The sequence below is a fragment of the Monodelphis domestica genome, chromosome 6 (genome assembly GCF_027887165.1).
Source record: "Monodelphis domestica isolate mMonDom1 chromosome 6, mMonDom1.pri, whole genome shotgun sequence".
Lineage (NCBI taxonomy): Eukaryota > Metazoa > Chordata > Mammalia > Didelphimorphia > Didelphidae > Monodelphis > Monodelphis domestica.
In genome coordinates this window covers 35,442,051-35,451,092 of record NC_077232.1, presented here as the reverse complement: position 1 = coordinate 35,451,092, position 9,042 = coordinate 35,442,051, and positions in this window count along the sequence as shown.

The window sequence follows — 9,042 nt, the reverse complement described above, 5'->3', positions numbered from 1 at the left end:
ATCTTCAAAAGGTGGAAACCAAGGATAGGATGAGATCTGGGTCAAAAGTGTTCCTCTGTTTAACAGCCTTTATGACCTTGAGCAATTTGCTGGGTTTCTTCAACTGGAAAACAAAGAGATTGCACAGCATATGCTTAGAGTCATCTTCTGGATCTAAATCCACTCATGTGAGGCAAAAAAGGTTTGTGGATTTCCCCACCATCCAACTCCTCTGGTCTTACTTATATGTTGTTGGAATGATCCAGGGGGAGTAAAGCTATTATCTTGAGTGGGTCCATTACTAGTTTATGTGATCTAAACTCACATGAACCTTCACTGTAATATGGTAAATTCTTTTATTCCTCATTATTTCACTAGGATGGTAAGCTGGGCACTGATCACCCCACCTCCTCCCTTCTGGTTAAGGCTCAAATAGTTCTATTATACTCATGGGAAGAGGAAAATAGCAGATGGTCAGTGGGAGAGGGACACTCTTTTTAAAGCTCCACTGAGTCATTGGCTCTTCCTGTTCAGTGGCCAATAAGAGGACTTCTTTGTTATCTCAAAGCACAAGACCCCTCCGTTTTGATTCATATTTGTCCTTGGAAGACCTAGGATTTTCCAGAGGTCTCTAATTCCCTATGGTCACACATTCCTTTCCTCCACTTCACTGGCAAATGTCTGTCTTGTCTCTCCTCTATAATCCTTGAGATCTGTGAAAATTTCACTTATGTATTTGTATCTCTAGGGACTATCAGAGTGAGTGACAGAATAAATGCTATTTGGTTGATTGGTGGTAGTATTCGCTACATCCAGGTTCCATTTTTAAAAGTGAGTCAGTAATGTGGCTTCTGAAAAGGGAAGAACCTGGACCTGTGATTCATGCATCTATGGAGCTCCTCTTAAGGAATTTCTTCTTCCAACACAGTTTGTTGTCTTTTCTTCAATTTGCAAGTGACTTAGAGATTTGCTTGAGGCACCAAGATACCAGGTTCAAATAGTCAATTCAGAAGCAGATCTTGAATCTCAGTCTTCCTGATTTGGAGGCCAATGATCTAACTACTACTATACCTTCTTCTCTCTATATCTGTGGATAGAAAACATTTTTCCCACTTGTTGGATCTTTTGTCTTCTGTTCTTAACTCTGATTGCATTTAGTATGCACTTAATAAGTACTTATGGCTTTAGCTTGAGTTGGAAGTCTCTTCCTCTCTTTGTACCTTAAAGAACTCCCTAGGGACTTATCTACTAAATCAGAGACTTCTAATTTCTCTTCTTGGTGGAAGTTCTCTATACTGGTGAAAAATACAAGAGGTACTTCAGCTCATTTCCCAGAACCACCAGAGAAAGAGCTCAGCATAATGGTGAAAATGCTGGACCTAGAGCACCAATTGGAACTTTTAAACTTTGGACAAGTTATTTAATTTCCCAAAGTCCAATTTTCCTCATTTCTAATCTGGGGATGAATAAGAGTGTTTACTTCTCAAGGAGGGTGAGAGCATGAACAGAATAAGGAATGTAAACTTTTGTGTTAATGGTAAAGCACTATGTAGATATCAGCTATCACTACTGTCATTCCTGGGGAAAGCATGCTGTTACTTCCAAATATGTTCCTAAACACTTTTGGAGTATCCAAATACTGAATAACACTTGCTGAGTCAGATATCCCCAAATGGAAGATGGGCGTTTTATCAGGTTCTTTGGCAGATTTCTCTTGGCCTGCCAACTTCCAAATCCCATTCGCCCTCTCATGTAATTATTATCTAGAATGTCCTTGAAAAGAGCTTAATTTATTCTTTTCTCTTCTCTTTGAGGTAACTCTGGATGGAAGTGGAATGCCACATAATTGTGTTATTTCAGACAATAAAACAAATCATCTACCACAGAGAGGTAATCAAGCAATTTAAATTTGTCATGGTCTCCTGAACACCTGCCTTCTTATTTTTAGGTCCCTACTGTATTCCCCCGATAATTCCAGATGAAGGAAGGGAAAGAAAATCAACAGAACAAAATAAATATTTCTTCAGGAAAAGAGCACTTAGTTGAAGTGCCTAATCTCCACAAAAGCTAAATCTACAAGGATGTGAAGTCTTCTGAGGAACAATTCATACTTTTTTAATAGAGGCATTTGTTTTCCCTCATTAAAAAAAAAATGTTGCTACTATTGTTAATGAAAATTTATTCTCCAGTTCCCTCTTGGAAGCTCTAACTTTTTCTTTTTTTTCCCTGCAGGCTATAGTATTCCATGACATATGGTCATATATATTAAATAAATATTGGTCTTGTAAAGATGGGTCTTTATTTTAGGGAATGTGTGGGGTCATCAAAGAAATTCTGCACTCTCCCAAAGGCAATTCAGGACATTATGTTTCTCCTGTGTAAAAATGTATCTTAATTACTATTTGTAATTTCTTCCTTGCACAAATACACACACACACACACACACACACACAAGTAGAAGTTTAAAGGTTATCTATTCAATTGCATATGGTTGTCTGGATAATAGACATTGTCCATCCACTTTTTTTTTTCTGTGTCCATGGTCATGGCTATTACTTAGGAGCTTTGGGCTTGAACCAAATATGAAAATGTCTTCTGTTAAGAACAATATCTGAATGATCCTACCATGACAAGACTCATTGCGTGGGAATGAAGAGGCTTTCATACATTACAAATGAATAATTATGCAAAAGAAGCAAAATTACAGATGTCACCAAAGAAATATATGTGATGAGAAAAAGAGAAAACCAAATGACCATCCTTATGCAATATTCATATGCTGGTGACATTGAGGGAAAGTGAGGAAGACTTTTAGAACATTGGGCTGACCACTGAGGCAAATATTAGGAGAATAATTAGCACAAGTCATATACGATGGGTAGGCGCCTGCTTTATGGAAGAGAATATGTCAATCAATAATTATTGGAAGCATCCATTGTTGAAGTTGTGGATCTGTTGGAGGAAAGATTTTTTTTTTGAAGCTAAATAGTGGGCTGTTATTTTTCTTTGTTCATAAGATTCTTGTTAATTTTCTAAGATGGAATGAAGAATATTGAATGGACTTATAAATTATACCTGCGAGAAAGATGTAGTGGAATCTCTTAGGAGGTATTTGGAATCACAGGTGGGCTCTCAAGAAGAAAGTTTATATGTAGCCTACATAAACAATCAGTTTTTTCTATTGTGATCCTGCCAATAGGCAGTTGTGGAAGTAGGGCAGTGGATGAAGGAGAAAATCTGAGGAGGACAGCTTGAAGCCCTCTCAGTTCCCTGATACATAAAATCATCTAAAAGCACATCAATAACTGACTAATGGGGCCATGGGTAAATAATGTATAACCCTGACATCCTGGAAGAAAAGTTCTCAGGAGGCACCATGGTACCATAGAAACCTCTCCAGAAGATCTGGGCTCAAATCCTGCCCAAGATCTCACAGGTCATAAATGGCAAAGCCAGGATTTGAACCTAGGTCCTCAGACTCCAATTAAGTGTTTTTTCCAATGATATGTTGCCTTCCTGCTAAGGAAAATAGAGACTTGACTAAACTAGCATCTTATATGCTTCGACTGGAGGAGGGAAGGCAAGATTAAGGCACTGAGGAATTCATATATATATGTATAATCAGATAATATATAATACATTAAAAAATATATGTGTGTATACACAGACACACACACACATATATATATAATTAGATGGGAGATAACGGTTGGGGTAAGATTTTTAAGAACTTTTAAGACCAGATAGAGGAGTTTATTTTTTATTATAGAGCCAAGAGGAAGTCATTAAAACTATAAATTGAGGAGTGACATGCTCAGGTCTGTGCTTTAGTAATATCATTTTGACTACTATGAAAAAGACAAAGTGGTTGAAGAAAGAGATTAGATAAGAAAAATCTATTAGGAAGTTACAGTGCAAGTTCATTTGGGAGGTGATACGGGATGAACTAGGGTGACTGTATGTGGATGGAGAGAAGGGAACAGACATGAGAGACATTTTGAAGGCAGATATGGATACAAAAGAAGCCCAGATTATAGATTTTTTGCTCCTTAGTAAATTAATTCAGAGAAAAGCAATAACTATCAGCCTTTGTGTCCAGGGCAAGATATCCTCAGATCAACTTTAAAATTCATGGTTAGAAAAAATACCAGCAATTAAGAGAAATCAATTGAGTGTTGACCATGGAACACTACACTATGAGACCTTAGGACACCATGAAGCCAACCACTACTTGGAAGTACTTTGGAGTGCTACTCTACACTGTAAGTGGGTAAGAAGAGAAGAATGAGATGTGGTTAAACCTCAGAAGGTTTACCTGTTGTACAGTTACTAGATCAAAAAAGGATACTGTTTGGTAGCTTCCTTATTTAATTATTCTTATTAACCAAGTGAAAAATATAATAACTGGCATGCTGTTAGTATTTAAAAATGTTTAAGACTTTCATTTGTTCATATAACCATGGAAAAAATAAAGAATATACAAACAAATAAAATGTTAAATAAATAAAACTTATTATAAGACTTTGACTTTTTAAGCTCAATTGTTTTCAAGCTGCTGAAGAAGCACTGTGAAAATTTAAATATAAATTCATGTAATTGAGGAAAAATAAAACATTATTTGAAAGGTAAAATATAAACACATGTGACATTGAATGGACCCTATTTTAGAGTAACATCTAATTTTTTTTGCCACCTCTAAATTTTGATGGGCTGAGGACAAAGCTCAGGTTACTCCATCCTAGTTACGGATCAGTTTCAGAGCAAGGTAGAGAAAAGATTTACTTGAATTGTTTGAAGCAGACTGTAAGTTAAGTTCAAATTTAGATTCCAAGGTTTGGACAATAAGCAACTGAAATTTTTATGAGGGTCTCACAGTTTCTGATTTAATCCTAAATGAGTTTAAATTCTGAAGTGTATATTTTACATAAACCAGAACATTGATCAATTTACTCTATCCCTTTCTATAGCTGCACATTAGTTAGAAACTTCTTTTTTGCACTGATACCACTTAACTAAGTTCTCTATTTCTTATGAACCCAGTCACGCAAATAAAGGTTTCTTGGGATTTTATAAACTACATCATATGAAAAGTTTCCCCAAACTGCCCAGACTGAAAACTCAGTGCTTTGCACAAATATGATTGAGGCCAAGAGGTGAAGTCACTGGAGGCTGTATTAACTCAGCTCAGTTTGGCAGGAGAGTCATTAGAAGAAACGAGAAAAGAAGAGGGCTTGGCATCAACTTTGAAGAAGTTATAAGCCTTGTTTCTTGTGCTTGTTCCCTTTGCACCCTAATAGATTTCTCCAGGGCTACATTTCCAAAGTCTTGGTTTCAGGTCACTTTAGGGGCTTTGTAACACTGAAAAACATTTTTTGCCAGGATATAAACATTGGCTGGCACTAGATTCAAGGTGACGCACCCAATTCTGAGGAGAGATCTGTGTTACTGACCTAAGGGGGTCACAGAGAAATTAAGTTCTCTCTCTAGTATATTTACGTTTTGTGTTCCTTCTATTAATAGCTCCCTTTTCATCAAGGTGGGAGGAATGAGGAACCCAGCCTGTATGCCAGTATATTAGGCAGCATAAAAGCTAAGGTAGAAAAAATGATAAACTAGTTTTAAAAGAAAGTTTGTATTCAAACACATAGAATGAGCACTGAGCCAAGAAGGCAGTTTGCATCTCTTCTAAGACCCAGACAGGAGAAGATATTTCCATTTTCCCTGCCTTGTCTCCCACCCCCAAGTCATTTGGCATTCTGCTTGACTGGAAGGAAAGGGGGCAGGTCAGGGAGAGGAGCTTCATTTAGTTGTTTACAATATAAAATAAAAGCTGGAAGAAATCTCAGATAATTTAGTAAACTGCCTCCCAAGGACCCAAGATGAAGGGTTTTCTGCCTTTGTTTTCTTTTCTAAGATCCCCATTTCTGCCTTTAGTTACCCATCCTAGTGTCTTATTTTTAAAGCTATATAGATTAATTTATTAAATATGAGAGTTATCCATCTAGAAGGAAAGATAGAATCCCTGTATGCATTCAATCTTCCCTTGTAATAAAGAAAAAGAAGCAAAATGAACCACCAAAAAAGACTGATGGGATGGTAGATGCGATATTTCCGATCCTTTGTCTTCCACTGTTTAAAGAAAATTAGCTCAACTCCTGATCTAAGCTTTACCATTGCAATTAATCTGAGTTTACTCTTTATTATCCCTTTCATTCACCGAACTGTGGCCCTAGTTTATATTGTTTTCCTGCCTCTGCTTTCTTCACTTTGAATCAGTTTTTATAAGTCTTGCCTCACTTCTCTTCCACACATTCATTTATCTCTTTCAGTATTATAATATCTTGACAGTCAATAAGTTTTCTTCACATCCAAATCAATTTCTCTTCTTCCATTTTTAATGGATATAGAAAATAGTTGGATGGTAATTCTCTCATGTAAACCCATTATGTAAGCTACTTGAAATTTCTTCTTAGTCTTCTCTTCTCCAGGGTATAACAATCCTTTTTCTTTCCTTAAATGACCTCCATCTCATTCATTCCTTTGGTAATTCTCCTCTGGATTCTTTCCAATTTCTCCATGTCCTTTTTAAAGTGTAGTGATTAAATCTGGATACTTTAATAAGAGTCTGACTTATGCTGAGTTTAGCAGAAAAATGCTTCCTGGACTTGAAACATTATACTCTTATCAATACCTCCCAGGATCATCATATCATAATGAGGTTATCTTGCCAACTCATATTCAGTTTGTGGTCAACTATGACCCTCTATTTTTTTTCCCAGTTAAGAATGTGCCTAGGTAATCTTTCATAAAGAATGGTGAAAATCCATTAATATTCTGCTATGAACTTTCTCAATTCAAAATTAAAGGTCTCTAAAAGGAACACCTCAACGTGAGAAAATTGACTGTCCATTGGTAATTTTTTTGTTGTTCCATAGGAACTCAGGGGAAATTGTATATTAAACTATGTAGGGGCTGTAGTTACATAGATGGAATAGATCTTTTGAGTTATTGAAGTAAAAGAAGTAAGAACAATGAAATTACAATGAGCAAAGGCAACTTAGATTAGAAGTCTTGTGAAAAGATCACATCTGCCTCTAGGATCTAATCACTCACAAGAAGATATTTTACATGACACGTTGTAAAGCCCCAGCAAAAACAAATACAGGGAAAACATTTCCCCAAAGTCCCACCTCTGATATTTGGCATTTTTTTTTCCCTTTGGGGTAGTCATTTGATTTCTTTGGGTCTCAGTTTCCTTGACTGGAAAATGAAGAGAGTTAGACTTCTGAGTTTTCTTTACATCCTAAATCTATGATTCTATATTTGCTTGAGGGAAAAAAATGAGCAAGTAAATATTCATGATTTATTTTTATGGGTGTATCTCTCTGTTCCCCTCTTACAAAAGATTTTTCCTCTTGAAATTACTTTCTATTTCTTTGTTGAATAAAAAGAGAAACAGAGACAGAGACAGAGAGAGAAGAGACAGAGAGACAGAGAGAGAGATCATGTTCAGGAGTTTTACTAAACATTCTTTAGTAAGGTATAAAGAAGTCACCTAAACAAGATGATCACATTGTTGGGAACTGAACATTGGATGAAAATATCTCATGGGGCACAGGGAAGGTGTGATTGAGCATTAGTCACACCTCTGGTGGACTTTCAAAAAGCTAGCCTCACTCTGAGGCAGTCAGATCCAGAAGAATTTTGGAGGAAGTTCTGAGTTCAAGAGCACTCCTTTTATCTAGTTCAGACTATTTGGAGCAGTCTGAGGATTTCTCTCTCTTCCCTCCCTCCTTGTTGGGAGTCCCTTGAAGGGATCTTGCTACAGAACCTCATGATCTTAAAAGACACTGTCACACAGACTGAAAAGGAAATTGAAGTATGTTTCTTCTTGAACCTCAATCTTTTAGGCAGAGAAAGAGGACTTTGAATTCCCCATGAAGCATTATCTATCCTAACAAAGATTTCTGGGGCAACAAAAGCTTTGCAACTAATCCCATGGAAAACTCCAAGTTTATTGCTGACTCTTCATGATCCCTCTGGAGTTTTTATTAAAAAAAAGATAAAAAGGGAAGTTTTTACCCCATAGGGAAGTTTGGACTTTCGGTATGGAAAGGGGGAAAGAGAGGAGAACCCCCTTCTCAAAGTGGGTTTCAGGAGAGACAGCAGATGTAACAGGTTGACTCAGAGAGAGGAGAGGGTGTTTGAAGGTTTTCCCCCTTCTGTCTTCCCTCCTTAGCTATGGCTGCTCTCCCCAATTCGCTCTTGTCCCTCTTGTCCCCCTTCCACTACTCGAGACCAAAAGGTCTCCCTTTGATCTGTTCACTCACACTCAGCTTGGGGAACAGATTTTTTGTTTGTTTGTTTGTTTGTTTGTTTTTTAATGTTAACTCAATCAGGTAATACAAAAGGAATAATGAGCAGACAAGAATGGGAAAAGAAAAGTGGGAAAAGGGGTTCCCTGTCTCTATTTAAACCCTTTCCCCTCCCTCCTCAAGTTTGGGAGTAACTCAGGCCTGAGCCCCCTGAGAGAAAGTCAGATTGACTCACCCCTGGGCAACAGGAGATGAGGTAAATTCTGCTCAGGTTTCTCTTCAGAAAGTCCCTTCAATTGGGAAGTGTTGGGGGGAAAGATTTCCAGTCATTTTCCAACCAGAAAGAGGGTAACCCTCAGGTGTAACAGTTAAAATTTAGGGAAGAGGCAGGGAGAAATTAGTTTCTCTCTGCAAGGAGTATTATATTTTTTTAGAGGTTTATTGAAGATTAAGGATTAAAGAAAATACAGGTTAAGAGACCCGTATCCAGGCCATAGAGTTGCCTAGACACAACCTCACCTACATTATGAAAAAAGCCAGGACTGCCCCAAAACGGAAGTCCAAGAGTCAAGAAAGCCCTCAAAAGCCTTTGAATCAGCTTAAATACCTTCTCGATCTCTGCCCAGGTGAGATTACAAGGCATTCTGGGGAAGTGGAGCAAAGGCTTGTGGGGATTGTAGTCCTGTATTCGAGTCTATTTTTTACACAGGAAAAAGTCTTTTTTCCCAACTTCTCTCTTAGGCTTCTC